The sequence below is a fragment of the Diabrotica virgifera genome, chromosome 6 (genome assembly GCF_917563875.1).
Source record: "Diabrotica virgifera virgifera chromosome 6, PGI_DIABVI_V3a".
NCBI lineage: Eukaryota > Metazoa > Arthropoda > Insecta > Coleoptera > Chrysomelidae > Diabrotica > Diabrotica virgifera.
In genome coordinates, this window is record NC_065448.1 from 138,358,763 (window position 1) to 138,378,202 (window position 19,440).

The 19,440-nt window shown below is 32.5% G+C and overlaps 2 long non-coding RNA genes across 3 annotated transcripts; both read right to left on the reverse strand.

Moving 5' to 3' along the window:
* Nucleotides 1-442: 442 nt before the first annotated feature.
* On the reverse strand, nt 443-5,544 carry LOC126886894 (uncharacterized). The gene is made up of 2 exons (XR_007698818.1): nt 4,985-5,544; nt 443-768 (listed from the first exon to the last, which is right to left on the reverse strand). It is a non-coding gene; the product is annotated as an uncharacterized LOC126886894 (long non-coding RNA).
* A 2,594-nt stretch (nt 5,545-8,138) lies between these two features.
* Nucleotides 8,139-10,370, reverse strand: LOC126886895 (uncharacterized). 2 transcript variants are annotated; one of them, XR_007698819.1, is made up of 3 exons: nt 9,870-10,370; nt 9,341-9,656; nt 8,139-8,594 (listed from the first exon to the last, which is right to left on the reverse strand). It is a non-coding gene; the product is annotated as an uncharacterized LOC126886895 (long non-coding RNA). The 2 variants fall into 2 exon arrangements; XR_007698820.1 differs by having other exon boundaries at nt 9,866-10,370.
* Nucleotides 10,371-19,440: the final 9,070 nt, after the last annotated feature.

Genomic DNA, 19,440 nt, shown 5'->3' on the forward strand with positions numbered 1-19,440 from the left:
AAATAATGACATGATTTCGAAGTCAGTTAAGTATGACATAATGCCCTAGGCTCTAGGGCATTATTTTGAAAAATTACGCCCTAGGGTATTAAATTTAAATAACTAGTTAAATACTGTCAAGTTGACAAATAACAACCCAAGTAAAACTATGGTTACCACAATTACGTTACAACTATTGCTGGTAAATGTACTTATTTGAAAACTAATTAATTCAAAATTCCTTCAATTTTTTGCCTATAAAGAATAATTTAGTCGGACATTAAATGTTGAAGGCACCACAGGTATTAACGATAATATCGCTTTCAGTCAACTTATATCCCTCAGGCCAAAGGCCCTCGGTATATACACCATTGACCTCAAGTGTTATTATCCTTATAATACCTTTGGTACCTTAACTATAATCTCACAATCAGCCCATAGAAGGTGTCAAACAAATAAAATATTTGGGAATCATACTTGATAATTTATTAACAATTAAACGATTACTTTATTGATTACAGTAAATTTATTTAATGGAAATTAAGGTAATAATAATAATAATGTTTATTCAAAAATAATCAAATATAAAATCTTCCTGAGACTAAAAACATATTTAAGTGTATAATTAATAAGAATTAACATAGGAAGCCACAAGGAAATAAATCTGCACGTAGCTATAGCCCAAAGTAACTCCTGTTATTTATCCAAATCTTTACTAGTCAAACACATTTGTTTTGAAATTCCAGCAGTTTCTTCTTTTTATACCTTTTAAATATCTGGTGGTTGTTCCTAAAACAAAGACATAAATAAAAATTCTACATTGTGTACCATAAAAAAATCATAAAAATGTGGAAAGTATCACAAGAATAAAGAAAAGTCCCAGATATAAAATTCACTATTAAAATAAAAATAGTAAATAATTATTTATATCTGATACTTTTCTTATTGGAACTTCTTTCTGGTAACATCCTTAATCTCTGACTTTTACAATTTATAAGACAAGAGATGATGAATAAAGAAAGGGAAAAGGACTCTGCAGTATACAGTTACATTCTGCTTTCATTAATCTAGAAAAAAGATCAGAAAGATAATTCAAAGTCCGAAATTGTAAAAGTCAAAAAGAGATTAAGGATGTACCAGAAAGGGGTTCCAATAAGAAAAGTTTCAGATTTAAATAATTATTTACTATTTTAATAGTGAATTTTGTATCTGGGACTTTTCTCTTTTCTTTAAGAGATATCGCTGAAGCATCCTAATAGTAGATAACTATTTTTGAAATTCCACTTAAATAGACATTTTGATTTCGTTTTGATTCAGAGGTGTGCAGGCAGCTCCACTGGGGACGCCGTAAGGCAGAAACAACTGTCTGGAGATTGTGTATCGCCTAGGTCCGTGAACTTAGCCCGAAAAAGTCGGGAAAAAAAATGCGATTGATGCCATTCGTTTGTCCATTGATTGTCCACCATTTTATTTCGTTAGTCCACCCATCAATTCTTTTTTATAAACAAAAATTTTTTTTCGGGCTAACTTCACAAATCCACAAATTTTCGAAAATTTAAAAAAACTCTTGCTATATTGTTTGTCCATCGTTTGTCCATGTTTGTCCACCACATAATTTTTTTTGTCCACCCTCTGAAACAACCCCCTGTTAATTGTAATTATTTTTTTATTTCTTAATTCGGGCTAACTTCACGTTCTCTTAAATGGCCATTTAAACGTTAATTCGGGTGCAGAATCACAACTACCCGTTTGTCCACCCCTTTGCAGCGTTTGTCCTGCCCGTTAAAGTGCGAAACAACCCCCTCGTTAATTGTAATTATTTTTTTTAATTCTTAATTCGGGCTAACTTCAAGTTCTCTTAAATATGTATTTAAACGTTAATTCGGGTGCAGAATCACAACTACCCGTTTGTCCACTCCTTCGCAGCGTTTGTCCAACCCCTTAAAGTGCGAAAAAACCCCCTCGTCAATTGTAATTATTTTTTTATTTCTTATTCCGGGCTAGCTTCGCGTTCTCTTAAATGGGCATTTAAACGTTAATTCTGGTGCAGAATCACAACTACCCGTTTGTCCACCCCTTCGCAGCGTTTGTCCAACTCCTTAAAGTGCGAAACAACCCCCCTGTTAATTGTAATTATTTTTTTATTTCTTAATTCGGGCTAACTTCACGTTCCCTTTAATGGGCACTTAAAAGCTGGCCCGAATTAAGAAATAAAAAAATAATTACAACTAACAGGGGGGTTGTTTCGCACTTTAAGGGGTTGGACAAACGCTGCGAAGGGGTGGACAAACGGGTAGTTGTGGTTCTGCACCCGAATTAACGTTTAAATGCCCATTTAAGGGAACGTGAAGCTAGCCCGAATTAAGAAATAAAAAAATAATTACAATTAACAGGGGGGTTGTTTCGCACTTTAAGGGGCTGGACAAACGCTGCGAAGGGGTGGACAAACGGGTAGTTGTGATTCTTCACCCGAATTAACTTTAAAATACACGTTTAAACGGACGTGAAGTTAGCCTGAATTAAGAAATAAAAAAATAATTACAATTAACAGGGGGGTTGTTTCGCACTTTAAGGGGTTGGACAAACGCTGTAAAGGGGTCGACAAACGCTTAGTTGTGATTCTGCACCCGAATTAACGTTTAAATGCCCATTTAAGAGAACGTGAAGTTAGCCCGAATAAAGAAATAAAAAAATAATTACAATTGACGAGGGGGTTGTTTCGCACTTTAAGGGGTTGGACAAACGCTGCGAAGGAGTGGACAAACGGGTAGTTGTATTCTGCACCCGAATTAACGTTTAAATACCTATTTAAGAGAACTTGAAGTTAGCCCGAATTAAGAATTAAAAAAATAATTACAATTAACGAGTGGGTTGTTTCGCACTTTAAGGGGCTGGACAAACGGGTAGTTGTGATTCTTCACCCGATTTAACTTTAAAATACACGTTTATACGGACGTGAAGTTAGCCCGAATTAAGAAATAAAAAAATAAGTACAATTAACAGGGGGGTTGTTTCGCACTTTAAGGGGTTGGACAAATGCTGCAAAGGGGTGGACAAACGCTTAGTTGTGATTCTGCACCTGAATTAACGTTTAAATGCCCATTTAAGAGAACGTGAAGTTAGCCCGAATTAAGAAATAAAAAAATAATTACAATTAACAGGGGGTTGTTTCAGAGGGTGGACAAAAAAATTATGTGGTGGACAAACATGGACAAACAATATAGCAAGAGTTTTTTTAAATTTTCGAAAATTTGTGGATTTGTGAAGTTAGCCCGAAAAAAAATTTTTGTTTATAAAAAAGAATTGATGGGTGGACTAACGAAATAAAATGGTGGACAAACGTGGACAATCAATGGACAAACGAATGGCATCAATCGCATTTTTTTTCCCGACTTTTTCGGGCTAACTTCACGGAGCTGTATCGCCTCTGGATTGAAAGGAAACATAAACTGTCTCTTCACTATCACAAGAGTATTTTAATATTTTTATTGAATAAAAGTAGTCAAAAAAAAAGGACTAGTTGGTGGAGCGAAGAGATAAAAATAGCTGTGAAAGAAAAGAAAGTACCATGGAGAGCTTATCTAGAAAATAACAGTTAATAAGCAAGGAAGCTTGTGAAAGAAAAAGTTAAAAAAGCTAAATTGGAACAGTGGGAGAGATTTGGAGAAAAGATGGAGCAAGACAGTAGTAGGACAAACCAAAAATTGTTCTATTAAGGTCTGAAAAAATGAGAAGTAAATCAGGTAGTACTGTCGTGCAAATAAAAAAAAAATAAAATGGAGAAACACTTACCCAACCACAAGATATAGTTAATAGATGGAGTAAATATTCCAAAGAGTTGAGTAATGAAATAACAATGGAAGAATTAACGGAAGCCATTGCAAAAATGAAAAATGGTAAAGTGGCAGGAATAGATAATATCAAAACACGATTGTTGAAATATATGGGGGAATCTGCATTACACTACTTACACAAATTACTGATAACAATTTGGAAACAGAAACGCATCCCAGAAGATTGGGCAACAGCAGTAATGGCTCTTCTGGTAAAGAAGGGAGCTAAAAAAGTAATGTTCAAATTATCGAGGTATTTTCATGCTAAGTGTACTGGCTAAGATTTATGAATGAACACTGGAGATGAGACTGAGAAAGAAAGTGGAACATCAACTAGACGATGCACAAAAAGGTTTCTGACCGGGCACAGTGTCCAAGATCATATCTTTACTATAAGACAATGGAAAAAGCCTTTGACAAGGTACCCGGACATCACATTTGGAAAGGGCTTGAACTGTTCGATGTTGGAGGAGAACTAATTGATGCAAGTAAAATTTATGTACTGGAACATTGTGCGAGCATTAAACTGTGAATCAAACAAATTTGCTAATACACAAGGAGTAAGGCAAGGTGGAGTTTTAAGCTCACTGCTATTCATTATATTATATATATGAATGAACCAATAAAAAAAATGCAGTAGAGTCCCGAAAATTAGATTTAGGTTACCATTGATTAAAAAGTATAACTCTGAGTAAATGTGTATCTGCAGATGACATTGCATTGATACCAAGTTCAGAGAAATCTTTACAAAGCAACCTAAATTTATAGACGAGAGAACTTGCAGAAAAAGGAATGAAAATAAAATTAGCAAAGACTAAAACCTTACTTATTTCCAAGACACCGAGAGAAATCCATATAAACCTAGACGGAAATTTAGTAGAACATATGAATGATTTTGAATATTTATAAACTATAATAGACAAAAAATGCAAAAAAAATGAACAACAGAATTGCTAAAACATCACGATTATATCACTCCCTCACTACAGGTTTCATTAGCAAAAGAGAAATTAATGAGAAGACAAAAGGGACAGTATATTATATACCTCCCTTCTCTGCTTCATGGAAGTGAAACATGGCTGGCTTTCCTAATAATTAAGCTTGAATTATCACATTTTTATTATTATTGTAGACATTTAAAATCCTTATTAATTGAATTACATTAAACTTACCACTTATAAAATGTTTACTTTTCATATTTTAATTTTAGTTCCCTTATATCTGTTCTTCTTGTGGCTTTTATCCATTGTCCCCGGCTTTGTTTGGATAATTCATTTAAATGTATTGCATGGGGAGCCTTGGGAACAGTACAAAATAAGACTTTTCCCTGTCTGCCCTACTCCCACAATTTACAACAATAAAAGTTACATGTATAAGCTTCCCAAGAAAGAAAAACTGATAACTGCTATGCTATGGACTAATTCAGTTCTGTAGGCGATAAACTACTTTATATTTGATTTGCTATCACAATTTCGCTGCACAATCGACAATAAAAACAAACAGGATATTCTTTACAAATGTAAATATTAGGATTAGGTTATGTTATGTGCCCCCAGTTAGGCCATATTCGGAAGTTCCTTGTTCCTTTGCTTGATTGGCACACCGATAATTTTCGTTTAATACTGTCCGCTGTCATGAGCCGCTGTCACATCCGCTGTCATTTTACACTCAAATGTCCATAGAATTTCTTACACTTACACTCAAAAGTGTAACACTAAAAAACAAAGGAACAGACCTACTATTCGCGAACTCAAGCGAGGGTGCTGCCGCTTATTTGGAACTAGAGAAATTGGGATGAAAATTTAAACAAAGCATCCGTTAACCTATGTATCAAGGTCGATTGAATGTTTGTCCGGTGTGTTCATTTCATGAATGATTTATTTATATTAATTAATTACAATAATAAAAATATTAATTACATCAAAATACGTTATCCCAATTACATCGGCCATTTTCATGCAACTGCACTGCCACCTATTGGCCATGAGCCGATGGGTAGAGGGGATTTGACAGCTTTCGCCAGCGCTGTTAGTGGCAGTTTTGTGCATTTATCTGATAAATTTAAATGACGCGCCATGGGTAGAGCAGAGGGGATTTGACGGTTTTGGCCAGCGCTGTTAGGGAGAGATTTAGGGCCGGTACTTTATGTCCCGGTTAAACCTCGGTTAGCTAACCGGGGTTTAATCGGGACAGAAAAGTACCTCATAGGGCCTCTTGCGTTGTAATAAAAGCAATTGTAATTATTATTATAATTATTTATGAACATAATAATAAGTATAATTGCGTGTATGTCTATTTTATGCATATATTTCTGTCCCGATTAAACCCCGGTTAACTAACCGGCTGTTAACGGAGACATAAAGTACCGGCCCTAAATGTCCAGCAAACGACGGCACTGTTGCCAGATTTACCTTTTTCCTTTTAGCGGGAATTTTAAAATTAGTCTAATGCCACTTTGGTTTTAAGAGAGAGTTCTGTATTCTTAAATTTATAACCTTACTTTTACAAGTAATTAGGATTATTTTATTTACATGTAAATATTGAAACAAGTATTGTACTGTGTCATAATTTAAAAGTCATGTTGCAGTATTTTGAAAAAAAAAATGAAGCTCAAAAGAAATATACTTATACAGTACAAATTATTTTTTAATGGGAATGGAAATTTACGATTTCAAAGGTGAAAATGTGTTGGGATAGTATAGATGGACACTTTTTTATTTTAGTATTAAGTGGTTACATAATTATTCAGAATATTAATAAAATAGCTAAATAGCTAAGTGCTAAAGCCGCAAAATAAAAAAAATTGAAAAAACATTCTTAGTGGCCTAGCACCTTTACTTTGCCTGGGGGCGAGGCGAGTTAATAAATTCTATTTTCTTATTGCAGTCATTTTGTGACGGCTTAAGAAGTTACATAAATGATGTCCTTAGACTGTGAAATTTTAACCGTAGAAAGACATCTCTATGACTTGTATTTACATGATATAGGGCTTTTCACTCAGTCATTTGTTTCGAGCTTCTGTCATGTGTTGTCTAATATTAATATATCTATGTCATATGTTATTGATATTGCCAATGATACAAACTAAAGACGTATGACGTAGATATATTAATATTATGTGACGCTTGACCAAAGCTCGAAACAAATGACAATCGATGAAAAAGCCCTATTCAATAGGGCATTTCATTCACAGTCATTTGTTTCGAGCTTCTGTCATGTGTCACATAATATTAATATATCTACGTCATACGTTATTGGTATATACCAATGATACAAACCAAAGACGTATGACGTAGATACATTAATATTATGTGACTCATGACAGAAGCTCGAAACAAATGACAATCGATGAAAAGCCCTATTGGCGTCTGCATATCAGGATCCAGTAATACTATATTATTTATCTATGATCAGGATATTGCTGGGTGTACACAAGTAAACAACACTTTTTTGATTAAAAGGTTTATTTCATTAAATCAAAACTTACATGGATACAATTTAAATAAGATATTTTTTCTATTTAAGGCAATATAATATAAGATATATATTTTAGTATAACTCTCCTACATTAACAAGCTTTAACACATTCAGTGGCCATGAAGTATGGGTAGCATCACGAAGGTTTTACGGAAGGTACTGACGACACATAAGTTATATGAGTAGTACTGTGTAACTAAATAAATGATTTAAGTATGTGGTACCAGCCAAGTAGAGCTTGTTCGAGATGGGTACCAAACATGTTAATCTGGTCATGCACAGAGACTTATACTATATTATGTTATATCTCATATTGCTCACTCATTACTTCTGGAGTGAACAATATGAGATGTAATATTATGAGATATACCTATTATATATTATGGTATAGAGTGTAGCTCTCCATGAGTGCCAAGTTTTAAACTTAACTGATAACAACTAATGGATACCCTTTTATCCAAAATTTTATGAAAATTTTGAATGGTCATATTGGTATTAATTCCACAACCCCTTCCTATAACAATAGGCCCATTGTTGGATGTTATTGCAGTAGTTCTACTGGAAATACTTACTAAAATTGTATGTATCTGCATCACTTAGAAGTCTACCCAAAAAGCTATTAATACTCTCTAAACCATCATTAATACATCTTGTATATATAATAGGATTTTTTTCAGAATCAGATATTTTATTAAGATTTACTTACCATGCTCTATCTATGTGCCAGGCACTTAACAGTCTATTAGGAGCAATACCCATTACATTTGACGAGGCATTGTAAAAGGTGTCATATGAAAACATTTGACTATACATATAATACCAACACAGACATGTATTTAAAAAAATTGGTAAATTAAAGTAGGTATCTTTTCTATTTGAAAATAAGAAAGCAGTACAAAATCCATTCCCAAATTCATCTTTTACTAATACTGTCATAAGTTCAAAGTCATAGGAATTGAGCCCATGAGTTCCATCGATTGCGATAAAGGATTTGCCAAACTTAATTAACATTTCCTTTTGGCACAGTATTAAGGAAAATAAGACAAAAATCATAAATGTTAAATTCAGAATGAATATCCATTAGTATGCCCTGTTGTTTGTAAAATAATATTGGAAAAAATAAATAATCTGTAAGCATTCAACCCAAAAATAAACACTGGTTGCATCATCATTGTACATATACCCATCTTTCAAATCAATGCCATAAGAGAGTTTAATGTTTGTGATATCTCTTCTTGTAAGTAAATTAATTCTTCTTAATTTGCCTCCTATGCTATTATGCTATCCTGGACAGTCTGAAGTTTACTAAAAAAGTAAAATATAGGTATAGGAGAATCAAACACACTAGTTTGAAATTGTAAACTGTAGTAAATATTCATGAGTATAGGCGGGTTGACATTACTAGTGAATAACGAACGTGGCTCACGCTTACGTATTTTGCCCGTGCTATTGTTAGATATTTTATTATCTATTTTCAAACCCAAGCAGTACATTTGTATTTATGCAATGGCTCACGCTTACATATTTTGCCCGTGCTATTGTTAGATATTTTATTATCTATTTTCAAACCCAAGCAGTACATTTGTATTTATGCAATGCATAGATACAAATGTACTGCTCGAGTTTGAAAATAGATAATAAAATATCTAACAATAGCAGGGGCAAAATACGTAAGCGTGAGCCACATTCGTTATTCACTAGTAATGTCAACCTGCCTTAATATTTAAAAGTGGTTTAGTGGTAACATTCTTGTTTTAAATTATATTGTGTATATCGACGGCGGAAAGGCAGGACCTCATAACTGAAAAAATTGTATAAAATGAGTTACTTCGGTTTTCGCTTTAGAATAAGTGTATCAGCACCTATTAAACAGCTTTTAGAGCTGGGAAAGCCTTTTGGAAGCCTTCCGGAAACTTTCCCAGCTGTAATCGCTGTTTAATAGCTGCCAATAAACTTATTCTAAAGCGAAAACTGAAGTAACTCATGTTATAAAAAATTTTCAGTTACGAAGTTTTGCCTTTCCGCTGTCAATATGCAAATATTTTACTTACATTTTTGAAGAAAGTCTCAAAATAAACTTTGAAGAGATATTTATCTGATTTTGGTATTTATGTAAGTGCTCTATATCATCCTCATGCCCATAATGTGTTTTAAAACAGTTTCATTATTTTTAGATAGGTACTATTATTCGACTAGTACACCAAATAGACATTTTGCAGGATCCTTGGGATTTTAAAGCTCATTCTCTATCTTGTTTTGAAAAATAATTTTTTGAGGATCACATACATATACATTCATAATAAGATGTTTCATGTTCTTGTACTCTTGTTCTCTGTTCTCTTCCTGTGCCATCCATACAGTACAAATCTAAAAAAAAAACAACATAACAGGTGATTACATGGGCAGTTATACTACTTACAGCTTACTTTGTATCTAATCTATTATCTAGTTTATTAGTATTTAGATTACTCTATTAGTATCTACCTACATAAAACTATCTTTGAAATCTAAATTTTTGATATCAACATCAACCTTAATACTTAAAAAATAAATAATAATGTGGAAGTTACACGTACCTACCTAAAAGTTTTTGAATTGCAATTTTATCAACTGGAAAAGACTTCAACATAATGAGTTTTAAATTATGACAAAGCACAATATTTATTGTTTCAATTTACATGTAAATAAAATAATCTTAATCACTTGTAAAAGTAAGGTTAAGATTTTTGACTTGAGAAAACAGAACTGTCAAATTTAAAACCAAACTGCTATAAAATTTTAAAATTCCCGCTAAAAGGAATCTGGCAACATTGCCGTCGTTTGCTGGACATTTAGGGCCGGTACTTTATGTCCCGGTTAAACCTCGGTTAGCTAACCGGGGTTTAATCGGGACAGAAAAGTACCCCATAGGGCCTCTTGCGTTGTAATAAAAGCAATTATAATTATTATTATAATTATTTATGAATATAATAATAAGTATAATTGCGTTTATGTCTATGTTTTGCATATATTTCTGTCCCGATTAAACCTCGGTTAACTAACCGGCTGTTAACGGAGACATAAAGTACCGGCCCTTAATCTCTCCCGCGCTGTTAGTGCAGCGTTGCCACATTTAGTAGATTTCTACTTTTTTGATAGATTTTTGATATTTTTTAAAAAATTCTAGTAGGCAATATTTTTTAGTAGATTTTTGGTATATTTCAACATTTTCTTATGACAAAAATAAAATTTGCTTTTTAATAGTATTTACCCCATTTCTAAATTAATTTTTAGACATTTTGTTACAATTTCCCAGTGTCATTACCGAAAATAAGATTCAGGGGTGGGATTCTGTGTACAATCGCTAACACCGCCGACCGCTTTCTACCAATGTCAATATATTTGAATTTTTAGTTTTAATTCAAATATTTTCTTGTTTTACTAAGTGTCACTTCAGCATCAACTAGCAAAACTAGAAAATAATTCAATTAAAGGTAAAAATTCAAATATTTTCACGACAATTGACATCGATAGAAAGCGAAGTGTAGATATCTACAGTGCACGGAATCTAGCCCCAGGACGTAGATGATGAATATTAAACAGAAATGAAACTGGATTCTGGTGTAACAAACTTGCAGATGTCAAGTAGCAGTGCAATCAGTACCTATTTCAGGTGTTATTGAAGAGTTCTGGCATTCGGTGAGCCTGTTAGAAACTAACGATGGAAAACTAAAATATCTGAGGCCCGGTCTTTTCACCTCCGAATAAAAGTTATTCGGAGGTTTATTTGACAGATTTACATGTAATCTTCCGGATAAACTTCCTAATAAATATTTATTCGGAGGTGAAAACACCGGGCCTAATTATAATATATGTAACTTTGCAAAACAACAAATGTTGTGTTTGCGTGTTTCTAATGTAAAATGCGAAATAATTGTTTGAAGAATATGATCCAGACATGCAGATGTTAAAATCAGTGGATGACAAAATATTATATACAAATATTAAATATAAAACTGATAAAAATTAATAATAGTTGGTCATTTTTGTTCCCCAGTTAAAATATAAAAAAGTTTGGTTTTTGTTTACAAACAGTCATATTAATTTCTAGTTAAACTCCCTCTGTGGCTCAGTGGTAAGAGCGCCTACCTTTGGATCGAAAGGACCGAATGGTCGTGAGTTCGAATCTCACCAGGGTAGAGAATTTTTCGTTTATTATAAATTAATAAATGAAAATAGTTTCTATCCTTGTGGGATCGGTACCCACCGGAGGGACCGCAGACGTTCGGATACAATTAGCGTCTCTGCAAAGACAATGACATCGACTTTGCAAAGTAACAAGACACTTACTCAACACACACACTACACATAACACTAGCTACCTAATTGGTAAAATCCACTGTACCATCACCATGCCAATGCCCATTAGTTGTCGAGGCATTAGCTAAATAAAAAAAATCTCTGCCGATTAAGTAGAGTCGTGTTTGCAATTTGTTTAATAATTGCAAAAATCCCCGCTTGGGCTCCCTTACCATAACTTCTTACGTGCGTACAAAGTAGGTACACACATATTCTTTTTTTTTTATGTAATTTATATTGCATTTATTTTTATTGTTCCTTTAAACTTTAAGGCTTTCTTAATTAATTTAACAAAAAGAAAAAAACTACCTATTTAAAAAGTCAGTACAACTATAAATAAACTCACTTTCGTCTCTGTTCTCACAACTTAACAACCATAACCATAAATAAAAATGACAACACATGCTTTAACCACAACCGCCATATTAAATAATTTTTGACATATCATTGGAATGTCCAATCAGAGCGAACGTACCTATTGGCTGTGAGTTTCGACGGTAGCGCTATCTCGCGGTTTGAAACTTATACTTTTCTGATAAAATTTATGTATGTGAAATATACAAAACGAGAAAAATAGATACTTATCTAGAAAGACACAAATTATGAACTGAAATATTATTGTTACCTGATTACTAAACGAATACACAGAATTAATAGTAAAATTAATTATGTTTTTTTATTTTATTCATTATAATTTTAATATTTAATATATAAGTTCGTGAGACTGGATGACTGCTTACGCAAGAGACCATTGAGAAAAAGAATAAGTTTATTTATATGAATTATTTAACATTTTAAAGGTTACCTCTGTTTATTTTTGTGTGCTTACTGCTTTGATTATTAAAATTTGCAATTTGTATGAATTGTAATTTGTTTGAATTCTATCAAAATGGATATTAAACATTATACTGGATTCAGTCTTATTTCCCAGATATCCAATTTCAATCAGCAACACCAAAAAAGGAAAGGATTTAGTTGATACAGGACATGTACGCAATGTTTCCGAATATAATAACTGCATGCAGTACTGTTATATTCAATATTTTTACATGAATCAATACAACAGCTGCAATATCTTGTTTTCTTTTTTGAAAAATCCATATTACCCGCCATTTCAGTTTGTGAAGTTTATCAAATGCACAAAACAAAACTGCCAACTGTCACTAACACAGCGTTGCCACATTTATAACTTATCAAAAACTAAAATATACTATAAAACTTTATTAATATATTTGTATATAATTTATGACTTTTTATAATAAAAATAACAGCTGACTAACTAGAAATTTTTTTTATTTAGCTAATGCCTCGACAACTAATGGGCATTGGCATGGTGATGGTACAGTGGATTTTACCAATTAAGGCCGCGTCCCACCATCAAATAATTTGATCAAACTGATTTGAGCAAACTGAAAGTGACAGTTAGTGACGTCACATCCTGAGTGTTCATTGTGGATAATAATGAAAAATTTTAATTTTAAATAAAGTACAAACAAGTTAGACAACTCAATACAAAAAATTTGATCAAACTAGACTGATAGTGAGAGCACAGATTTTTAGAATTTCAAAAAAACTGCAATTGTGACGTCACTTTGACGTACTTCCTCAAGTACGTCAAGTTTGCTCAAACTGTTTGATCAAATTATTTGATGGTGAGACGCGGCCTTTAGGTAGCTAGTGTTAAGTCGACTTTACATTACATGATTTATCATGTGATTTGTCATATGATTTGGTCATGGAGTAAAATTTACATGTTTACACTGTGTGATTTGTCATATGATTTTGCCATAAACATTGTGTTTTATCATAAGCATTGTCATGCGGCTCGTCATGGGCAAAATCATATGATAAATCACGTGATAAATCATGTAGTGTAAAGTAGACTTTATGTGTAGTGTGTTTGTTGAGTAAGTGTCTTGTTACTTTGGAAAGTCGATGTCATTGTCTTTGCAGAGACGCTAATTGTATCCGAACGTCTGCGGTCCCTCCGGTGGGTACCGATCCCCCAAGGATAGAAACTATTTTCATTTATTAATTTATAATAAACGAAAAATTCTCTACCCTGGTGAAATTCAAACTCACGACCATTCGGACCTTTCGATCCAAAAGTAGGCGCTCTTACTACTGAGCCACAGAGGGAGTTTAACTAGAAATTAATATGACTTTTTGTAAACAAAAACCAAACTTTTTTATATTTTAACTGGGGAACAAAATGACCAACCATAATTAATTTTTATCAGTTTCATATTTAATATTTATACAGTATGTCCCTGTAAGTTGTATCCATATGGAAAACTTTTTTATTATTAATTTTACGAAAAAAAGTTATTCTTCATAAAAAGCTCTGCATGGTCCAAAACCTAAAATTCAACCATCAGATATAACATTTTATGAATGTTATACGAGGTATGTCAAAAAATTTGAATTTCACTCAAGAGTAAAGTAGCTTTATTTTTCACAATATTGAAAATTGCTATTATGAAAAGTTGTTTGGAATTAAAAACTATATTCTAATATGAATTTACATCCTTCTAATTGAAAAAAACAATTTTTTTGAAAAATTACGTTATTTTCAGTTACTCAATTCTGATAACTCTTTTATTATTAATTTTACGAAAAAAAGTGATTCTTAATAAAAAGTTCTGAATAGTGTAAAACCTAAAATACAACCATCTTATATCAAATTTTATCAATTTTATACGAGGTATGTCAAAAAAGATAAATTTAGATCAAAAGTGAAGTACCTTTATAGTTCAGAATATTTCAATTAGAAGGATGTAATTACATACTGAAACATAGTTTTTAATTCTAAATAACTTTTCATAATAACAATTTTCGGTATTGTGAAAAATAAACGTATTTTACTCTTGAGCGAAATTCATATTTTTTGACATACCTCGTATAAAATTGATAAAATTTGACATATAATGGTTGTATTTTAGGGTTTAGACCATGCAGAACTTTTCATTAAGAATAACTTTTTTTCGTAAAATTAATAATAAAAGAGTTATCTGAATTGAAATAACTGAAAATAATGTTAGTTATCCATAATTTTTCAAAAAAATAATTTTTCAATTAGAAGGATGTAATTGCATACTAGAACATATTTTTTAATTACAAACAACTTTTCATAATAGCAAATTTCAATATTGTGAGAAATAAAGCTACTTTACTCTTGAGTGAAATTCAAACTTTTTGACATACCTCGTATAATATTCAAAAAAATTTGATATTTGATAGTTAAATCTTAGGTTTTGGACCATGCAGAGCTTTTTATGAAGAATAACTTTTTTTCGTAAAACTAATAATAAAAAAGTTTTCCATATGGATACAACTTACAGGGACATACTGTATATAATATTTTGTCATCCACTGATTTTAACATCTGCATATCTGGATCACATTCTTCAAACAATTATTTCGCATTTTACATTAGAAACACGCAAACACAACATTTGTTAGTTACATATATTATAATTAGGCCCGGTCTTTTCACCTCCGAATAAATATTTATTAGGAAGTTTATCCGGCAGATTACATGTAAATCTGTCAAATAACCTCCGAATAACTTTTATTCGGAGGTGAAAAGACCGGGCCTTAGATATTTTAGTTTTCCATCGTTAGCTTCTAACAGGCTCACCGACCACCGAATACCAGAACTCTTCAATAACACCTGAAATAGGTACTGATTGCACTGCTACTTGAAATCTGCAAGTTTGTTACACCAGAATCCAGTTTCATTTCTGTTTAATATTCATCATCTACGTCCTGGGGCTAGATTCCGTGCACTGTAGATATCTACACTTCGCTTTCTATCGATGTCAATTGTCGTGAAAATATTTGAATTTTTAGTTTTAATTGAATTATTTTCTAGTTTTGCTAGTTGATGCTGAAGTGACAATTTTAAAACAAGAAAATATTTGAATTAAAACTAAAAATTCAAATATATTGACATTGATAGAAAGCGCGGGTTTGTTCCAACATGAACTTTTGGACGGCCCAAAAACCGTCACGAAACTGCTTGTACCGTTTGTTGTGCGCATGTTCGTAATTGTATCGCCCAGTTATCGTCCCATGACGGTAATCATATATTTGTCATTTTTGTTGGTGACAGCTTGTGTGCTTTTAGTCGATCAAAGGCTCAAAAAATTTAAAGAATTAAATCCTAGTGCTCAAGTCAGTCCAACCAGCACATTATGCATTTGCCCGATTACTGAAATGATCATCACGAAACCGTCACCGAAAGATCACAATTCTTGTTGGAACAGTGGGAAGGACGATCCGATGACGATCATATTTTTGTTGGAACGGATTTTCTTTACTGCGCAGGATCGTTACCGTTTCCTGACGGTTCTCGGTCGTGTTGGAACAAACCTGGGTGTTAGCGATTGTACACAGAATCCCACCCCTGAATCTTATTTTCGGTAATGACATTGGGAAATTGTAACAAAATGTCTAAAAATTAATTTAGAAATGGGGTAAATACTATTAAAAAGCAAATTTTATTTTAGTCATAAGAAAATGTTGAAATATACCAAAAATCTACTAAAAAATATTGCCTACTAGAATTTTTTAAAAAATATCAAAAATCTACCAAAAAAGTAGAAATCTACTAAATGTGGCAACGTTGCACTAACAGCTGTGGCGAAAACCGTCAAATCCCCAATCCTCTACCCATGGCGCGCCATTTAAATTTATCAGATAAATGCACAAAACTGCCACTAACAGCGCTGGAGAAAGCTGTCAAATCCCCTCTACCCATCGGCTCATGGCCAATAACGCATTTGCGCGTACGGCTAACAATTTTTGATGAATTCGCGCACATTTACTCTCAATCCCAACAAAATGAAATTCGTAATAAATTTAGGTACAGAAATCCTGACTACAGTACAAATAACAATCTTTTCAGGTATGTATACAGGGTGTCATTAAGAATTGTCCAACTGGAGAAACCTTAGCACAAAATAGGAAGTTTTGAAAATGTTTTAGAAAACCTAATACCCGCTTTACACCAACAATAAATTGATCAAGAAATTGATGAATTTATTCAAGACCAAATTTGACGTGTACAAAATGTATAGTTTGTGGCACAAAACACAATTTGACATTCATTGTGACCCACAGATCACCTAAAGTGTTCTGTGATTTTACCGTGAATCAAAAGAAAATGAAGGAATTTAACGAATTATTTCGTCAAATTTCTTCATTGTCTTTTTATTCACGGCAAAGTTGGATATAAAATTGTGTTTTGTACACGTCAAATTTGACCTTGAAGAAGTTGGTCAATTTCTTCATCAATTTATTGTTGGCGTAAAGCGGGTATTAAACACTTAAATAAAAATATTCTTCCTTACCGAGATACAGAGTGTTTTAACACCTTCCAATAATTTTTGTTTAAACTTGACAAACAGTTTACATATGTTAGGATACTGTAACTAGCGTTAAAAGATAGTTTTCCGCTGTTGTCAGATGCGTGCTATAGGGATATATACTTCCTTTTTGCCCCCTTTTCCCCCCACAATCTACGCCACTGTCGTAATAATCACTGTAGCATGTTTTATTGATTATTTATGTTCCTTTTTACATGAATATCATCCTTTTGTCTCAATGCGATAGAGTGAGTAGTTTTCAAGTTATTTGCGTTTAAAGGTAATGGATTTAATAAGATTATGTATTTTAAACATAAATCAGATTATGCGTTTAAAATGTACATAATCTTATTGAATCCATTACCTTTAAACGCAAATAACTTGAAAAATACTTACTCTATGACAAGGAGACAAAAGGATGATATTTACGTAAAAAGTAACAAATAACCAAAAAAATATGCTGAAATGATTATTACGACAGTGGCGTAGATTGTGAGGGGGAAAAGGAAGTAGGCATATATATCCCTATAGCACGCCTCTGGCAACAGCGAATCCTAGTTAAAGTATCCTAACATGTATAAACTGTTTGTCAAGTTTCAACAAAAAATATTGGAACGTGTTAAAACAATGAGTTAAAATCATTTTAGAATATGTGTAATAAAACACTCTGGATATCGGTAAGGAAGAAAATTTTATTTAAGTGTATAGGTTAAATCTTCCTATTTTGTGCTAAGGTTTCTACAGTTACGATATGGACAATTCTTAATGAAACACCCTGTATATTCATTGGCGACAATATTTTCGAACTTGCTTCAATCTGTCGTTCATTTGTTATGACTAAACTATTTTTTTAACAGCATGGTTAAGTTATTTGATATATACGTTTATAGTAAAACTTATATAGGTAAGTAGTGCTCGGTTTATTTTTATAAATATTTATAAAATAATAAAATTGTTTTCTATTACAGTGGAACCTCGATAACTCGGATTAATCGGGACCGCGGCCGATCCGGGTTATCGAAAATCCGAGATAGCCGGAGAATATGGTAAAAATTAATAAAATACGGTATACTTACAGATAAACTCCGTTAGAATTGAAATAACATGAAATATATTTATAAATATGCACAGTACCTACACATCAAAATTACTGAAAAAAAAAACACCAAACACAAACGTAAGCAAACGGAAGCGAACAATCCAAGACACACAATACAGTCACAACGATGTAATGCTATTTAAGAACAGTGAAAACTAAAGACCATTGTTTATAAAAGAATTTTTTAAATAGTCTTTCCTAAACAATGCTAAGACAGTTTGAAATAAAAACGAATAGGTACTACAGACAGGTGCCTGTTGTTTCTGCGGCGTGTGCTATGAGTCATTTTTAGTATCGACTATCGTATAGTTCAAATTACACACATACACATCTCTCAAATATTATATTACATACATTTTTATTGTTGAAAGGTTTGTCTGATAATTAACTATTTTGATGGGAAATAAGCCACAATTAAATTGAAAAATAATTTTATTAACGTTTCGAGGCCCAAATCGGGTCGTTGTCAAAATACAAAATATTGAAAATCAAAATGTGTATCTGATGAAAATCGGTCCGGGTTAGCCGGACTTCCGGGTTATCGAGGGCCGACTTATCGGGGTTCCACTGTACTTCCATTTAGAGCGTCTATGACTATATTGTTACAATATTGAGCCTTCATTTTAGTTAAGTGTCAAATACAGCCAAAAGACTGTTGCCAAAGTCGCAGAACTTTCGAAAAAGGGTGTGATACTATCTTCCGAACTAATATTGATGACGCGTTGATGTGGCTTCTGAAATAAAGATTTTTTTAATAAAGTAACAAACGTTAATTGGGAAACATCATAATTCATGATACAAATAACGCCTGTGTGCTTAAAAAACAATGAAAACGATTTAACCCGCGAGTAGTCGCGCCGTTAGATAGAATATCACATTTTATCCTTTTTCTCGATAACTTTATGAAAAATTTTGCAATTTTGAAAAAATTTCGTAAGTGCCTTGAGGAAGGGTATAGTAAGGCGTAGGATTTTTTTCTTCCTCTTTTTTTGTGGAGAGCCAATTAGCTTTAATAATTGTTAGAAATAATGTTTCTAACTTTCTAACATAACAAGTAAATAAAAATACTATAAAATAAAAATTTGTTGTAAATTCGTATTTAAATTTGTATTCTGAGATAGAATCTAACACGCAACTATTTACGTTACAGAAGTGAGCGCGACTACTCCCGGGTTAAAGACTTTATAACCAAAAAGCTATAGTAGATCCCAAACCTCTTTTTTCGTGCGTCATTTATTTTGACGTCATATAGGATTTTAAGAATTTGTCGCAAATCATTACATGATATTTTAGTTAAATCTGAGAGTTGTCAGAATATTTTTTATATATGGTTCTTTTCATGAGC